This window comes from Clytia hemisphaerica, unplaced genomic scaffold (assembly GCF_902728285.1).
Source record: "Clytia hemisphaerica strain Z4C2 unplaced genomic scaffold, Clytia hemisphaerica genome assembly, whole genome shotgun sequence".
Lineage (NCBI taxonomy): Eukaryota > Metazoa > Cnidaria > Hydrozoa > Leptothecata > Clytiidae > Clytia > Clytia hemisphaerica.
In genome coordinates, this window is record NW_027104364.1 from 377,263 (window position 1) to 383,286 (window position 6,024).

The following is a 6,024-nucleotide window of genomic DNA, read 5'->3' on the forward strand; positions in this document are numbered from 1 at the left end:
TTTTCAAAGAGGCCACCCTGTTGAATAATTATGTAGTCCAGCAGATAAACAATGATAAAACCATGCATAATTATTACAATATGCATGGATACAGTAATTATACATGACTCTATCATTGTTTTTATGGCTGGACTACATAATTATTCAACAGGACGTCCTCTTTGAAAAAAGGTCTATTCAGATGCAGGTTTTTTGAAAGACTCAGAGTGTAGTTAGATGGCAATCACAAATATCTTCGTTTCGCGTCGCCCGACTGACTCTCGAAAATTGAGTAGAATTTTGCCGGTGAGTCGGTAAATTTGTCGGACTTTTTATGTCGATGACGTTTCCTTCGTTCAAAAATTTAATTATTGCCGATTTTTTTCAAGCGATTTCTAGCGCATTCGCGGCATTTTGACTTTGTTTATCATTACAGTGTTCAAAGGTCATAATTTGAAACCACCCGTAACGCGCGGTCGTTTTGGCTGCTGGCTGGCAGTTTCCTTCAAGAATACACTCCAAAAATGGATGATTAAGGTCGGACAAGAAGAAGAAATTCACTGGGTCCAATTTTAAGAAAACCCGAAAATTTTTACGACCGACCAACCGACCGACTCACTTTTTCGACCCAACGAGGACGCGAAATGAAGATATTTATAATTGCCGCCTTATGATTCCATTAAACTAGAAAATCAAAGTTGTAGTTTTCTTATAAAAAATAAACACTTCAAACTCAAACTTTAGAGGCGGCAATCACAAATCCAGACGATCTCAATTGAACAGAATTGACGATCGAACCAAATCGAACGCAATCGACTGATTGAAATTCGATTATCGAACGCAATCGAATCTCAATAGAATATTACCGCAATTTTCAGATTCGATTGATATTCGATTGCGTTCGATTGATGTTGGGAAGTTGCAAGAATAAAGCCAGACAATCTCAATCGAACGGAATCGACGATCGAACCAGTCGAACCAATCGAATATTACCCAGAATTTTGACGTTCGATTGAGATTCGATTGCTTTCGATTTGGTTCGACTGGTTCGATCGTCGATTCTGTTTGATTGAGATCGTCTGGACAAATATCTTCATTTCGCGTCCTCGTTGGGTTTAAAAAGTGAGTCGGTCGGTCGGTCGTATAAAATTTTCGGGTTTCTATTTTTCCATCCATTTTTGGAGTGCATTCTTGGAGGAAACTGCCAGCCAGCCAGCAGCCAAAACAACCGCGTGTAATGGGTGATTTAAAATTATGACCTTTGAACACTGTGACCTCTGACCCCAAAATGGCGCATGTAATGATAAACAAAGTCAAAATGCTGCAAATGCGCTACTAGAAATTGCTCGCAGAAAATCGGCAATAATAAAAATTTTGAACGAAGGAAAGGTCATTGACATAAAAAGTCCAAAAAATTTACCGACTCACTGACTCAATTCTACTCAATTTTCGAGAGTTGGTCGGGCAACGCGAAACAAAGATATTTATGATTGCCGCCTTAGTGTCCCATAATTACCCCAAGATTAAGATTTGACTACGGGGTAAATATGGGACACACTTTTTAGAGATAAGGTGCCTAGTTTGATAATGAGACTATTATGATTTCAAACCATAGTATCTTGATCTCAGAATTCAGTCAAAATAATTAAAGTGATTGCAGCTCAGCTCTTCCTGGTGTCATATTTACCCCCTTATTTTAACTGTCCCGTAATTACCCATTTCCAGATAGGCCCAAGAAATTGTACCGTAAGTTAGTCTAATAATGTCTAATTTAATTCGAGACACCCTTTTTATAGATAGGATTAAAAAAGTAGGTCAGAATCACTGATTGAAAAGGCTTTCTTCTGTATGACCGCCAATAAAGCAAACCGTTAATTATTTCAACAACCTTTCCTTCTATTCCCAGGCAGCCAGCCAGCCATGCCAGCTCTACGTACTAATTTGTACCTCGCCTGTCTAATTTTGAATTGATTGAACAACATTCAGACATTGAACACCTACACCTCTTCCAAATTGTCCGATCTAAGGTAGAAATAGCTGGGAGGCAGTGGCTTGTCTGGTACAGTTGCTTGGTTTGGAAGATGTCTAAGAGGTCTTTTTAGCAATTGGTCATGCCTCTTAGGCGAGCCTTCCAAACTCAGACTTGCCACGAAAAATGTCAAATGGATGTTTAGGGGGGTATGGGGTATAATTTGTTGACATTCTTTTGTGGTAAAGAAATTTTCACCAGAAAATTTAAAGAAGTTGCTTAACGTCATGTTTGTTTTTGATTGCTTTGGCTGTTTTGAAAACCATACAAATGACCCAATGTTTATGTCTCGGCGCTCGGGTTCTATAAGTTTGACGTCCCATTTTTTCTGATGCGAGACGTAGCATAAACAAAGATGGCAGACGAAAAACAATGGAATATTTACAGCAAGCGATGGGATGGGAGAAGGGTTGGAATATTTTGAGATCAAATTTGATTGCTACGGCCAACGTTATTTGAAGGGGGTAGGGGTAAATTAAAACCTCCATTTGACATTTTCTCTGCCAAATCTGAGTTTGGAAGGCTCCCCTTATACTTCTTGGCATGCAGGGAGTTAAACAAACAAAGACCCTCTTATGAAAGACATCCCCTCTAGATGCTTTTATGTTTTGTATATTGACAGATTTGAGATTATAAGTTCTGCCCAATCTCTATATGACTTGACAACAAAAGATGCCTCCCATTTTTTATCATCAAAATTAAAGTTTGGTACCTTGGTGCCATCATGCTTCAATGGTTCCAAGTGTAAAATGATCTAGTATCATTCTCTTCTTCTTTCGATTCTTTATATTAACTTGAGTGTTTTCAGCTTTTGCCAGTAGTTCAGTTTTTCATCTTCCAAATGATTTTGTATCTTGTTGCAAACTATTTGTTTGAATATTTTCAATATATTGGATGAGAGGGCGATTGGGCTGTAATTTTCAGCAATTCCTGGATTCCCTTTCTTGTAAACGGGTGTAATGTGTCAAGTTTGGTGTGGCTCCTTTGTTGAGTTGTTTCTCCAGATGATTTGTAGAGGTAGTGCGATGGAGTTTTTAGTTTTCAGAAAGAAAATAGCTGAGAATCCATCAGGTGCTGAAGATGTCTTGTTTCCAGAAATTGGTTGGCTGAACTTTTTTTTGAAAGTCACCCGACCGCAATAAGAAAAAATGTTTTTTTTTCATACTGAATATTTATTTCAGACAAGTGCACTAAAAAGGAAAAATGTTGTCTGAAGAAAACACAATAGTTTTGTAACAGAATAAATAATAATACAGCAAAGACGAACAAACGTTCTCATATATCGGTATTGTATATTGTTTGTGATAGCAATCTTAAATATAAATGATTTCCCTTTCATCTTTTATTTTCATTCAAACCTAACCCAATCAGCTGTGTTTTAAATATTCTTTTATTTGAAATCTCTATTGATAAACATCCTTTGTGAAAATTGTCTACTATGTTTAAACCTATTAATAAGCAATTCCTGTTGGGGATTACTAGTGGCACCTATTGTAGTGCCTATAGACCAAGAATAAAAGCCTGGAGCTGTCTATTCTGTAGACTATGCTTTTGTTTATTTCATGCGCGTTTGATCGCAGACATTTTTATATAACGGAGATAGAAAGAGAGAAAAAGCTCAAAAGCATTTGATTTATTGATTTGAAAGAAGAAGGAGGGAGTTGAAAAAGTCGTAGGTTGTCGTAGGCTGTATCATGTTAGTTTTTTGAAACTATAAGAACAATCTATTCCTAAATAAAGTCAAGGAACCAAGCAAAACGCACAAATAAGTTTAGTGTTCCTGCTTTAAAAGAATGATCAAGAGTGTAAGAAAAATCTAAAAATGTAAAAAAAAAAATTGCTACCGATCAGTGCATTTCCGGAAACAAGACTTTTTTTGGCCTGACTTGTATTGATTTTGCAGAATATTGGCCATGCAAAGGGGATCATCAGTCAATTTGTTGGTTGATGGGTCCATCCAGTAAGAGGCCAACCTTTGGTGTACATTGGAGATGCGATTTGTGTAGAAGTAGAAGTATTTTGGGTTAGATTTGATTTTTGCTGTTGTCTGAGCTTCTTCCTGATCCCTCTCTCTAGTCTCTTGTAATCTCAACAAGTTTTTCTGCTGTTTTGCGACTGGTAAATCTTTTTCAAAGTTTCTTCTATTTACTCCTTAAAATTTGTCTGTCCCTTGGTATTGATTTTCTCTTGTTTGTACATATTTTTCGAGGAACGTTATTGGAAGATATAATGATTATGCATTTATTGATAAAAACTTCATATTGTGTGTCAGGGTCTGAGTCAAGTGGAGTTAAAATTGTATGCCAGTCAGTGGCTTTGAAATCTTTATCAATGGTTTCCCAATCAATATTATCATTGTAGAAATTAAATTTGTCAAAAGCACTGTTTAAATTTTTATTGTTTTCATTTTTGTTTTCATTTGTTGTAAAAGTCAAATGGCTTGTGACTTTGACGATAAAGTGGTCTGATAAAGCACTGAGTGTGCTTAATGGAGTTGAAGATTGACTCTGAATTATTGGTCAGTAAAAAGTCTATTATGTTGCCTTGGGTATGGGTGGGTTTGTGAATAACTTGATTTAGATTCAAAAGATGAAAAGTCATTTAAAACATTAAGAAGCTGATTGCTGCAGCTGGGCAGGGGGGGTTCAAGCAGTTAATCCAAAACACTATGCCTGTTTTGACCGTGGTGGTCCATTTTCAAATTTTGAAAAATATAGTTAATCCAAGAGTGGATTAACTGCCAAAGGGATGGTCTCTGAAAGAATTCTGGGGAAAGAAAGTGGACTAACTGCATTGTCTGTCATTCTGTAAAACTCATTTATTCTGATTCATGCTCGTTTTTGCCTCTTCTTCTGTCTTTAAAACTTCAAACTGCATCAAAGTCTTGCTTTAACTTTCTCCTGCTTTGTTTACAAATTCCGTTTTCACTAATTTTCAAGCTGTTATAAAATCGGGTGATTCGCCCCTTTTTTTGTAAACAAAAATCCGATTAAAACAGATTAAAAATGGTAGACAATTTGCGAAAATTACTTAGAAAGGCGACCAACATCAATTAAAATAACTTAATGCATACCAAAATGCCCCAGTGGACTGTTTTAGGGGGTGGTATACAAAGATTGTGACTGAAAAACAGTAAATCCAGTGTGGATTAAGTGTCAGAATGGGTGGGTGGTCCTAAATATCATCCAAAATCAGTTAACTACGGATGATGTTCTGGATTAACTGCTTGACCCCCCCCCCCCTGAGCTGGGTGCTGTTGTGTATGTTTCATTTTGAATGATATGGGGGATATTGAGATCTCCACATATGTAAAGGTCTGGGGTGTTTCCTTTGATAATTTCAATACATGATTGCATTGCTGTGATAAGTTGAATTTTGGGGCATCTGATCTATGTTGTTAATTTGTTGGCTGTTTGTAAATGACTCCAATATTCAAATTGAGGATTTTTGAATACATTAAAAGAGCTTCATTAACTCTATTCGAGAATCCAAGTAATGGTTCAAACATGTGAGAAATATCATTCCTCATATAAAAAGCATTTCCTCCACTATATCTGCCATGTTTCGATTTAGAACGGATACAATCTTGTCGAAATATCTCATATCCCTCTATATCAAGCTCTGCTTTTTTGTGGGTCTAAAGAAGGGTGTCAGAATTAGATGAGGGGTGTAGACATTATACCAACTTACAGTATCAAATTGTGCATGGGTTGCGGTGCTCCTAAGCTCCTACTGAAGGTTTCTAGTAAAAAATAAGCATGACTTAATAACGTACCCCTTCCTCAGAAATAGCCGTGTAGCATAAGACCCCGGGGGTACTAGTAGGGTTGCTAACTGTTATGTGTCCCCCGACTTTCAACCCTTGGCAGGACTAAAAAGGAGGACTAACAAGGAGGACTAACCTGATAACATTTTGATATTTTCTTTTTGATTTTTTCAACCCTTAGTGAGACTTTTGGAAGTCCAAGAAAGGTACCTAAAACTTTAAGCAACATTATTATGTCAACAATTTTTTT